Raw genomic sequence first — 13,018 nt, 5'->3', positions numbered from 1 at the left:
TTAGAAATAGAAATTTTAAAAGTTGGCTCTATGTGTTTGGAATTTCGGCAAAAAAAAAATATGGAAATAATGAAGAATGTGATTATGGGTAGGGGAGAATCAAAGACAAAGCCACCCACCCCACTGGTACGTGGTAGATGTGAAAACCAGAAAACAGCCACTGATTCTAAAGGGAGAACGAACACATCGTCTTCCTTGTAAAACCTGCTTGGATGGGGGCAAACGTGTTTCCTCTGAGAGACGTGGGGAAGAGATGGGAGAGCAACTGGGTAGGCCTCACGGCGCCGGCGTCCTTACGGTCGGTGTTGGGCAGAGGGAACACCGGCTATCAGCGCCGGCGGCGGGGGGGCGCCCGCGGTCCCTCCTCGGCGCCGGGGGCGGGGGGCGCCCGCCGGGTCCCAACCTCAGCGCCAGGGGGCGGGGGGCGCCCCGCGTCCCTCCTCGGCGCCGGCGGCGGGGGGCCGCGGCCCCTCCTCACGCCGGGGGGCGGGGGGCCCCCCGCAGGCCCTCATCGCGCCGGCGCGGGGGGGCGCCCGCGGTCCCTCCTCGGCGCCGGCGGCGGGGGGCGCCCGCGGTCCCTCCTCAGCGCCCCGGGGGGGGGGCGGGGGGGCGCCCGCGGTTCCCCTCCTCAGCCCGGGGGGTCGGGGGGCGGCCCGCGTCCCACCTCAGCGCCGGGGGGCGGGGGCGCCGCGGTCCCTCCTCGGCGCCGGGGGGCTGGGGGGGAGCCCGCGGTCCCTCCCTAAGGACCGGGGGGTCGGGGGCGCCCGCGTCCCACCCTCACGCGCGGGGGCGGGGGGGGCCCCGCGGTCCCTCCTCGGCGCCGGGGGGCGGGGGGCGCCCGCGGTCCCTCCTCAGCACCGGGGGGGTCGGGGGGCGGCCCGCGGTCCCACCTCAGCGCCGGGGGGGCGGGGGGCGCCCGCGGTCCCTCCTCGGCGCCGGCGGCGGGGGGGCGCCCGCGGTCCCTCCTCAGCGCCGGGGGGCGGGGGGCGCCCGCGGTCCCTCCTCGGCGCCGGCGGCGGGGGGCGCCCGCGGTCCCACCTCGGCGCCGGGGGCGGGGGGGCGCCCGCGGTCCCACCTCAGCGCCGGGGGCGGGGGGCGCCCGCGGTCCCTCCTCAGCACCGGGGGGGGGCGGGGGGCGCCCGCGGTCCCTCCTCAGCTCCGGGGGGCGGAGGGCGCCCGCGGTCCCACCTCAGTGCCGGCGGCGGGGGGTGCCCGCGGTCCCTCCTCAGCGCGGGGGGGCGGGGGACGTCCACGGTCCCACCTCAGCGCCGGTGCCCGCCGCCAGGCTCGCCGCCCGAGGCCAAGGCCAGGCGCTGCCACCACGGTGGAGCCGAGGAGACAGGAGATGGCCGTGGCGGCTGACAAGCAAGGGCAGCTGGGCTCTAGCACCGGGCATGAGTTTCCTCACTTACCGGAACGTCATCTAAGAAGACGGCAGCAACACCAACAATCTCAACAGGGTTGTCAGGTAGGACCATACACGCCTTCATCCGTTCGTTCTTTCACAGCAAATACGCCCTGAGGACGCTGCTCCTTTGCAAGTGCTGGACGTGCACCAGGGACACCCTGCCGGTCAGACTGGACCCAGGCTCCCACAGTGAATACTCAAGAGGGATGAACCCGGGGTAGCATGAGTGAGGTCCTGCGTGCAGACCTCGTAGCGCAGCTCCCCACTAATGCTCGGTCTTCTCAAAAGGCTGCTGCTTAGGATTATTAGGCGCCCGGGTCTACATCAGCTCCATCCTCCTCCTAGAGAGGAGAGGGTCAGTGCATTCCTGGGTGGCCCGGGCGGGACACCAACTTCTTCACATTAACAACAGGATGAGAGTTTGATGAATGAATGAATGAATGAATGAATGAATGAATGAATGAATGAATGAATAAAGTGACTGAATGAACCCTGCCGTGGATCCTTGCAGGAGGGTGGAAGTAATGAAAGGGACAGAGTGCCATCCTTATATCAGATAAACTAAAATTTACCCCGTAGACGGTAGTGAGAGATGAAGAGGGACACTATATCATACTTAAAGGATCTATTCAACAAGAGGACTTAACAATCCTCAATATATATGCCCCGAATGTGGGAGCTGCCAAATATATAAATCAATTATTAACCAAAGTGAAGAAATACTTAGATAATAATACACTTATACTTGGTGACTTCAATCTAGCTCTTTCTATACTCGATAGGTCTTCTAAGCACAACATCTCCAAAGAAATGAGAGCTTTAAATGATACACTGGACCAGATGGATTTCACAGATATCTACAGAACTTTACATCCAAACTCAACTGAATACACATTCTTCTCCAGTGCACATGGAACTTTCTCCAGAATAGACCACATATTGGGTCACAATTCGGGTCTGAACCGATACCAAAAGATTGGGATCGTCCCCTGCATATTCTCAGACCATAATGCCTTGAAATTAGAACTAAATCACAGAAAGAAGTTTGGAAGGACTTCAAACACGTGGAGGTTAAGGACCATCCTGCTAAAAGATGAAAGGGTCAACAGGAAATTAAGGAAGAATTAAAAAGATTCGTGGAAACTAATGAGAATGAAGATACAACCGTTCAAAATCTTTGGGATGCAGCAAAAGCAGTCCTAAGGGGGAAATACATCGCAATACAAGCATCCATTCAAAAACTGGAAATAACTCAAATACAAAAGCTAACCTTACACATAAAGGAGCTAGAGAAAAAACAGCAAATAGATCCTACACCCAAGAGAAGAAGGGAGTTAATAAAGATTCGAGCAGAACTCAACGAAATCTGTGGAATAGATCAACAGAACCAGGAGTTGGTTCTTTGAAAGAATTAGTAAGAGAGATAAACCAATAGCCAGCCTTATTAAAAAGAAGAGAGAGAAGACTCAAATTAATAAAATCATGAATGAGAAAGGAGAGATCACTACCAACACCAAGGAAATACAAACGATTTTAAAAACATATTATGAACAGCTATACACCAATAAATTAGGCAATCTAGAAGAAATGGACGCATTCCTGGAAAGCCACAAACTACCAAAACTGGAACAGGAAGAAATAGAAAACCTGAACAGGCCAATAACCAGGGAGGAAATTGAAGCAGTCATCAAAAACCTCCCACGACACAAGAGTCCAGGGCCAGATGGCTTCCCAGGGGAATTCTATCAAACGTTTAAAAAAGAAACCATACCTATTCTACTAAAGCTGTTTGGAAAGATAGAAAGAGATGGAGTACTTCCAAATTCGTTCTATGAGGCCAGCATCACCTTAATTCCAAAACCAGACAAAGACCCCACCAAAAAGGAGAATTACAGACCAATATCCCTGATGAACATGGATGCAAAAATTCTCAACAAGATACTAGCCAATAGGATCCAACAATACATTAAGAAAATTATTCACCATGACCAAGTAGGATTTATCCCCAGGACACAAGGCTGGTTCAACACTCGTAAAACAATCAATGTGATTCATCATATCAGCAAGAGAAAAACCGAGAACCATATGATCCTCTCATTAGATGCAGAGAAAGCATTGGACAAAATACAGCATCCATTTCTGATCAAAACTCTTTAGAGTGTGGGGATAGAGGGAACATTCCTCAACATCTTAAAAGCCATCTACGAAAAGCCCACAGCAAATATCATTCTCAATGGGGAAGGACTGGGAGCCTTTCCCCTAAGATCAGGAGGAACAAGACTGGGATGTCCACTCTCACCACTGCTATTCAACATAGTACTGGAAGTCCTAGCCTCAGCAATCAAACAACAAAAAGACATTAAAGGCATTCAAATTGGCAAAGAAGAAGTCAAATTCTCCCTCTTCGCCGATGACATGATACTCTACATAGAAAACCCAAAGTCTCCACCCCAAGATTGATAGAACTCATACAGCAATTTGGTAGCGTGGCAGGATACAAAATCAATGCCCAGAAATCAGTGGCATTTCTATACACTAACAATGAGACTGAAGAAAGAGAAATTAAGGAGTCAATCCCATTTACAATTGCACCCAAAAGCATAAGATACCTAGGAATAAACCTAACCAAAGATGTAAAGGGTCTATACCCTCAAAACTATAGAACACTTCTGAAAGAAATTGAGGAAGACACAAAGAGATGGAAAAATATTCCATGCTCATGGATTGGCAGAATTAATATTGTGAAAATGTCAACGTTACCCAGGGCAATATACACGTTTAATGCAATCCCTATCAAAATACCATGGACTTTCTTCAGAGAGTTAGAACAAATTATTTTAAGATTTGTGTGGAATCAGAAAAGACCCCGAATAGCCAGGGGAATTTTAAAAAAGAAAACCATATCTGGGGGCATCACAATGCCAGATTTCAGGTTGTACTACAAAGCTGTGGTCATCAAGACAGTGTGGTACTGGCACAAAAACAGACACATAGATCAATGGAACAGAATAGAGAACCCAGAAGTGGACCCTGAACTTTATGGTCAACTAATATTCGATAAAGGAGGAAAGACTATCCACTGGAAGAAAGACAGTCTCTTCAATAAATGGTGCTGGGAAAATTGGACAGCCACATGCAGAAGAATGAAACTAGACCACTCTCTTTCACCATACACAAAGATAAACTCAAAATGGATGAAAGATCTAAATGTGAGACAAGATTCCATCAAAATCCTAGAGAAGAACACAGGCAACACCCTTTTTGAACTCGGCCACAGTAACTTCTTGCAAGATACATCCACGAAGGCAAAAGAAACAAAAGCAAAAATGAACTATTGGGACTTTATCAAGATAAGAAGCTTTTGCACAGCAAAGGATACAGTCAACAAAACTAAAAGACAACCTACAGAATGGGAGAAGATATTTGCAAATGACATATCAGATAAAGGGCTAGTTTCCAAGATCTATAAAGAACTTATTAAACTCAACACCAAAGAAACACAATCCAATCATGAAATGGGCAAAAGACATGAACAGAAATCTCACAGAGGAAGACATAGACATGGCCAACATGCATATGAGAATATGCTCTGCATCACTTGCCATCAGGGAAATACAAATCAAAACCACAATGAGATACCACCTCACACCAGTGAGAATGGGGAAAATTAACAAGGCAGGAAACAACAAATGTTGGAGAGGATGCGGAGAAAAGGGAACCCTCTTGCACTGTTGGTGGGAATGTGAACTGGTGCAGCCACTCTGGAAAACTGTGTGGAGGTTCCTCAAAGAGTTAAAAATAGACCTGCCCTACGACCCAGCAATTGCACTGTTGGGGATTTACCCCAAAGATACAGATGCAATGAAACACCGGGACACCTGCACCCCGATGTTTATAGCAGCAATGGCCACGATAGCCAAACTGTGGAAGGAGCCTCGGTGTCCATCGAAAGATGAGTGGATAAAGAAGATGTGGTTTATGTATACAATGGAATATTACTCAGCTATTAGAAATGACAAATACCCACCATTTGTTTCAATGTGGATGGAACTGGAGGGTATTATGCTGAGTGAAGTAAGTCAATCGGAGAAGGACAAACATTATATGTTCTCATTCATTTGGGGAATATAAATAATAGTGAAAGGGAATAGAAGGGAAGGGAGAAGAAATGTGTGGGAAATATCAGAAAGAGAGACAGAACGTAAAGACTGCTAACTCTGGGAAACGAACTAGGGGTGGTAGAAGGGGAGGAGGGCGGGGGGGGGTGGGAGTGAATGGGTGACGGGCACTGGGGGTTATTCTGTATGTTATTAAATTGAACACCAATAAAAAATAAATTTAAAAAAATAAATAAAAATAAAAAAATAAAAAAATAAAAAGAAAGAAAGGGAGAGAGCTGCCACTCATGAGGTAAATAGTAGCTGGGGTTGATGTGGAACCTACAGAATAATAATCTCCTGAGGAGAAGCCTTGTGTCTTTGAAGGACTGACCCCTTTCCCAAGAAAAAAAGTGAGTCTCTTCCATTGAAAGAGTGGTGAGCCTCCCTCCAGCTCATACCCTCGTTAAAAGCTTCCGAAGGCATTTGGGTTATTACCTATCTTCTGCCCCTTTGGTAGGTGTACCTAGAGGCTCCCAGTGGCTTCAGGGGCCAGAAAAGCTTTCTCCCTGAGTTCCCCCTGGAAGGAACTGATCAGAGATGATAACTTATGTCACTAAAGGGAGTCACATAGTTGTAACAACAAATCCCGGACAAATGAAAATGCTCTTCTCAACTTTTTTTTTTAAAGGTGTTTTAAGGTTTCTAATTCTCCAAACAGTATCTAAACATAGGCAGCGTCTTTTTCCTCCCTAGAGCCACCTAAAATGATTTTTCCTTTAAAATAAATTTCAGGAAGATGTATTAGTCTTCCACTGCTGCATAACAAATTAGCACACGCTTAGCAGCCAAAAACCACACTCATTTATTATCTCATAGTTTCTGTGGATTGGGCATCTGGGTACAGGGTTCTCTTTTCAAGTTCTCACGTGGCTGAACTAAAGGTATTGGCTAGCACAGCGATGAGACAAGAAAAAGAAATGAAAGGCATCCCAATTGGTAAGGAAGAAATAAAACTTTCAGTATTCACAATGACATGACAGTATATATATAAAACCCTAAAGACTCTACCAAAAAACTACTAGAACTGATAAATGAATTCAATAAGGTCATAGGATACAAAATCAATATACAGAAATTCATTGCATTTCTATATACTGACAATGAAGTAGCAGAAAGGGAAATTAAGAAAGCAGTTCCATTTACAATTGCATCAAAATAGTAAAATATGTAGGAATAAGTTTAACCAAGGAGGCAAAAGACCTATACACTGAAAGTTATAAAACATTGTTGAAAGAAACTGAAGATGACATAAACAAGTAGAAAGATATTCCCTGTTCAAGGATTGAAAGAACAAATATTGTTAAAATGTCCATACTACCCAAAGCAATCTACAGATTTAATGCAATTCCTACCAAAATACCAACATCATTTTTCACAGAACTAAAGCAAATAATCCTAAAAAATCCTAAAATCTGTCTGGAATCACAAAAGAGCTCAAATAGCCAAAGAAATCTTGAAAAAGACAAAACATGAGCTATCACAATTCCAGATTTCAAGATATACTAAAAAGCTATAATAATCAAAAACAGTACAGTACTGGCACAAAAATAGACAAGTAGATCAATGGGAAAAAATAGAGACACCAAAAATATATTTTTATATAGTCAAGTAATTGTCAACAAAGGAGGCAAGAATGTGGAATGGGAGAAAGGCTGTCTTTTCAACAAATGGTTTTGGAAAACCTGGACAGCCACATGCAAAAAAATGAAACTAGACCACTTTCTTGCACAGTACACAAAAATAAACTCAAAATGAATTAAGGACCTAAATGTGAGACCTGAAACCATAAAAATCCTAGGAGAGAACACAGGCAATAACTTCTCTGACATCAGCCATAGCAGCATTTTTCTAGATATGTCTCCTAAGGCAAGGGAAACAAAAACAAAAATAAATTATTGGGACTACATCAAAATAAAAAGTTTCTACACAACTGAGGAAACAATCAACAAAACTATAAAACAACACTTAACTCAATAAAAAAAAAAACCTAAGTAATCCAATTAAAAATGAGCAGAAGGCACGAACAAACATCTCTCCAAAGAAGACATATGGATGGCCAACAGACACGTGAAAAGGTGCTCAACATCACTTGTCATCAGGGAAATGCAAATCAAAACCACAATGAGATGCGATCCAACACCCATCAGAATGGCTAAAATCAAAAACTCAAGAAACAACAGGTGTTGGTGAAGATGTGAGGAAAGGGGGGCCCTCATGCACTATTGGTGGGAATACAAACTGGTGCAACCACTGTGGAAACAGTATGGCATTTCCTCAAAAGATTAAACATAGGATTACAATATGATCTAATAAGTGCATTACTGGGTGTTGGAAAAGAGGAAAATAAACCAAGAAAACATAAAGCTATAGGAATGTGCTAATTTATAGTCATCCAATCCCTATCCAATGTCAACAGTGACTAAAGGCCCAAGGGATCCCTCCTCCTGTCTGGCCTCAAGCTCTCAGCCCTCTCCAGCCTTTCCCTTCTGCTCTTCCACCCCCCTGTTTGAGGAGGATTAAGGGTCAACATTGGAGCTCAGAGGGTCAAGGGCATTTACTGAGGGCCATAGGCAAGAAAGGCCACTGACAGTCAGTGCGTGGGGCCTCTGACCAGCAGCAAGGCAGCAATGAGAAGGGTCACAGAGGCATACCTGGGCTCTGAGCTCAGCTCAGCCACCTGCTCACTTTGTGACCTTCAGGTCTAGTTCCTGAATCTCTGTTTCCTCATCTGTACAATGAACGTCTAAGATTTCCTTCAGAGCGCTGGTAAGCCCTGGGGAGACAATATACATCAAGCGCCTAACACAGCATCCACATGGGAAGAGAAGACAACATAAAACCCACCTGAGGAGCAGTTACTCCCCCAGTTACTGTTTCCCAAAGATCTACCATTATCCAGAAAGGCGCTTGGAACCATGGGATTTGCAGGCCACCCAGAAATCACGACGTTGAACTTTGACACATCTACAGTCTAGCTGAAGGATGAGGCCACTCAGCCAGCAAACAGGTGCACTGTCACGGACAGACGGTGAGTGCAAGTGTTCTCTTGCTCAAGAATGTTTCCCCCAGAACTGGTGAGCCCTTGGCCTCTCCAGGGGTTCGAGCCGAGGCTTCACTTCAGCAGCTGGCCTTGCCATGACTGGCACCTTCCTGATGGCTGGACATGAGGGCCCTGAGGTACCTCCTAGGGAGACACCTACTTCTGGTACCCTCAGGTAGGTACATCCAGATGCCCAGCCAACGGTCATCAATGGCTGCGTTCACTTCTGCAATGTAAAGGTAAATATCAAGTGCCTTAGAGGGCCTGGTGCCACCAGAGCCTGCCATCGGTGCTGGGTTATCTTCCTAGGGCGGCTGTAACAAATCACACAGACTTCGTGGCTTAGGACAATATACATTTATCCTCCTATAGTCCCAGAGGTCAGAAGTCTGAAGCCAATTCCGCTGAGCTAAAAATCACGGCGTCAGCAGGACAGCCTTTATTCTGTGAGCTCTGGGAAGGAATCTCTTTCTTCACTTTTGCCAGCATCTAAAGGCCGTCTGCACTGTTTGGCTCCTGGGTCCTCATCACTCCGACCCCTGCTTCCACCGATCACGTCTCCTTCTTGGACTCTGGCATTCCTGTCTCCCTCTCATAACGTTCTTTGCAATTACACTCGTCTCACCTGGATAATCCAGGACACTCCTCCTTTCTCATGATCCTTAATCACACTTGCAAAAAATCCCTTTTGCCAGGTGAGTGAACATGGTCGCAGATTTGGGGGGGATTGAGACGTGGAGATTTTGAAGTGTCATTGCATTGCTCACCACAGGTACCTCTTTTGCTGAGACGGATGCCTGTAAACACTTTCTACCTATCCCATCCCCCAAATGACTCTGAAAAAATGACTCCTCTCTAGACATTTACTTGATCCAGCCTGCAAACAACTTGGGGATCGAAGCACATTTTCATAGAAGTAAGTTTGTTGAAGTTCAGTAAGAAAAAGATGCTATGCTTTCAACATCACAGGAGAATAATTTATTAAAATCTGCTTTTAAATGTAATTGATAGGACACATTTAGTAAGACATGAAAACAGAACCTATGTTTTAGTAGCACACCAGCACTTTTCACTTCCATTTTTGCCAACTGTGATGATCACTAACACCTATGTGCCTCCTACCCTGTTACTAACTATTCTTTAAATCGGCTTGATACTGCTTTTTTTTTTTTTTTTGACAGTTCCGTGACAGGCACAAATTATGTGACTGTTACCATGGTAACAAAGGGACAACACCCCCCCACCCCCCCACCCCCCACCCCCGCCAAAGAGAAAACATTAAGATTAAAATAAAAGGGGGAAGGGATAGTCCAAATTGGCACTAATGAGTCATTGTCCAAGTGTAACTGGGTGTCAACTGGTCAAACTTTGGGAGTTTTTCCAGGACAGACCCCAGAATCAGTCAACCAACAGGGGAAATTGCCTGTAAGAACAAGAATGCTAGTCTCCTGCGAGAAGCAATGGTTCAAAGTTTATAGAACCTTCTACTCTCCCTTACATATGCATCTCTTTTATTTGGATCATCTCCTTTGTTCTTCATCTCCTCCTGCTTTTCCCCCTTCTGAACACATTAGTTACTATGGAAACATTGGTGTGAATGTCAGAAAGCTCAGCTCAGAAATGCTTCATAAAGTCAATTTATAGAATGGTCTGACATTTATCTCATGTTTGGGAAATTTAAAGAATTTGTGATATTCATGACCAGAGATGGGGGTGGGTGGTAAACACTGCGCTATGTATGGATTTTAAAATTTGTTTTATATACACTGGGAAAGCATCAGGTTTTGTCTTTTTAGGGAAGAAGAGCAACAAAAACAGGAGACTGTTTTGGGATTTGAAATTGGATTCATTTTCCATCAGTTCAGGAAGGATTTCTACTCTCTAAGTTTGTAAGGCTGACTGGAATCTCTTGTGTCAAAATAAATGCTTTTCGAAAAAATTACGGTTGGCTTATTTTTTTTAACTTAACAATAAGACAAATGGTATTATCTATAATAATGTTCACATGGCAGCAGCAATATTAGTTAAAGGCACAGAAATGTTACACCCATGCTGTAAAAATTCTTACTTCACTATGGGGAATTTCAGAGTTAGTGCTACCCTGTGGAATAACAATGATAGCAGGTAACGTTTAAAGCACATTTACTATGTGTCAGGACCCAATCTAAGTACTTTCCATGTATTAATTCATGTGATCCTCATTTATTATACTTTTTTACACACAAGAAAACTGAGGCATGGGAGGTTAAAGTAACTCATCCAAGTTAAGTGGTAGAAGTAGATTCACACCAAGGCAATTGGGCCCCAGAGTCTAGATTTTTAACTGTCATGCAAAACTGCTTCTGTATGAAAAAGTAAAACAATACTTAACAACATATCCAGATAGAGAGCTTGGAGTTATCAGTTCTAGACTAAAAAGGTGATCTCGGCATCCACTCGCAGTCTATCCTCTCTGGGGTTATTGCCCAAGGCCTTAAGGTTCACCATGCTGTCATTGAAGATGCAGTGAGTTCCTAATGATTAAGTTTGACAAGGAATTCAGTTTAGAGTTAAATCAGATTTCCGATTTGCAGGCTCTTACAAATTTTGTTACATAAAAAAGAGTAATAATGTGTCACTATGTGATTAGCAATAAAGCTATAAACAGCTGACATTAACTCTACTGCATTCCATCAGAAGAATTACAACAAAAACCCAACCCATCAGCCTGTAGGGCGATGTTTGTTTCTTGCCATCCAATGTTTTCCATACCCTCTAGAAACAACTCCCAGTTTTTGTTTTACAAATTTGTACCTGCTTCATTAATGCACTTGACCCTCCTGTGGCCAAAATGGATCATATGCCCTAGACCCAAGCCAATCAGCACATCTTAGCTACATGACCTCCGTGATTAGTTTGAAGATCCACATGTGACCATATCAGAGGCAAAGAAATGCCAGGAAGATTTTTGCTGGGAATGCTCCAGCAAGAAGGAAGACCTCTTTTCCTTGCCTGGAAGACGTGAGTGTGGCATGAGCTGCTCTAACCATCTTTGCCACCACAAAGTGTTGGCCTAGAGCATACAGAGGCCCTGTAGGCAGAGACACTGAAAACTTTGGAACAAACACCATGTGAAAGATTAAGAAAATTCAGCCAAGTGGCATCATTTGATCTTGTGAATATGGTACTGTTCAAATATGTTGCTAGGCTTTTCAAGGCACTCCTGCCCCTCTACCTGTTGTTTTTTTGTTTGTTTGTTTGTTTGTTTGTTTTTGTTTTTGTTTTTAAAGATCTAAACATATTTGAGCTGGCTTACAACAGAAAAAAGCCTAATAAACAAAACATGAAGCATCCATGTCTTTTGAGGGCACTTTACCTTGTTCGTCAACAAGCAGACACTCCCTATCTGAGATTCCAAAATCCACAACCCTCTGGAAATCCAAAAGTCCTTTTGTAGCTCATTTGGTGACAAAAAAGACATGACCTGCATGGACACGAGGCTACTCGTAGTCCTTACTTATCTCACGTAATGTGAATATTCCTATGTCTTGCTAATCTGAACTGCTAATATGTGTGATTACAAGATGCTGTTGCAGAACCTGCCAGAAGCATCAAACTATCTAAGGTATATAAACCCTTATCTTTACTCAATTTTTTAAAAATTATAAGTTCTTAAACCCAAAGGTTTCAAAGGAAAGACCATGGTATTCTAGTAACAGGGTAAATTGAATGAATAATAGTGCTTAATTTCTGACTAGGTTGGGATCTGAGTTAGCCAAAGATACTGTTGAGAACCACAAGATGAAAGCATCCATCATTCCAAAGTTGTATTGAAAATATGCTTGCCTGACACACGATAGACAGGCCTCAAATCAAATATCAGATTGATAAACATCAGGACAAAGTAAACGTTTCTAAGTTCAGAACAAAAGCAAAAGGAGCCAGGCATCTCAAGGAACAGTATCAACAGCTCTGAGAAGAGTATTTGCAAGAATAGAACCTGTTGCCTGACTCCACACCAAGTCAGGCTATACTGTATGTATTATGAACAGTAATTCCAAAGATGTAAAAGGATTATAATGCTAAATGCATGTGGTTATGACCTTGACTAAATACTGAAGTGCTTATTCTATGTTCACAGGGGCTTTGTTTTAAACCCTTCTTCCTGAGTCACACAGACACACATATCATTGTCCAAAATCTGTCTGCTAGACTTTTCAATTATTCAATCAATAAGGCACTTCTATCCTGCCCCTTCTATTTTTAATCTAAACACATTTGAACTGGCTTACAACAAAAAGAAAATGGTCTAATGGACAAAACAAGAAGCATTTGTGTCCTTTGAGGGTGGATACACATCTTGTTCACTTTGTTCATATGCAAGCAAATATTTCCTTACCTAAGATTCCAACACTCACAAACCTTTGAGTT

The 13,018-nt window shown here is 44.3% G+C and overlaps 1 long non-coding RNA gene across 1 annotated transcript; it reads left to right on the top strand.

Annotated features, from left to right (window-relative positions):
* Nucleotides 1-7,749: 7,749 nt before the first annotated feature.
* On the top strand, nt 7,750-10,533 carry LOC111098903. The gene is made up of 3 exons (XR_005369974.1): nt 7,750-9,303; nt 9,381-9,524; nt 10,405-10,533. It is a non-coding gene; the product is annotated as an uncharacterized LOC111098903 (long non-coding RNA).
* Nucleotides 10,534-13,018: the final 2,485 nt, after the last annotated feature.

Source organism: Canis lupus, chromosome 15, assembly GCF_011100685.1.
Source record: "Canis lupus familiaris isolate Mischka breed German Shepherd chromosome 15, alternate assembly UU_Cfam_GSD_1.0, whole genome shotgun sequence".
NCBI lineage: Eukaryota > Metazoa > Chordata > Mammalia > Carnivora > Canidae > Canis > Canis lupus.
The sequence above is the reverse complement of the archived record's forward strand: the minus strand, read 5'-3'. Positions and strand labels throughout refer to the sequence as shown.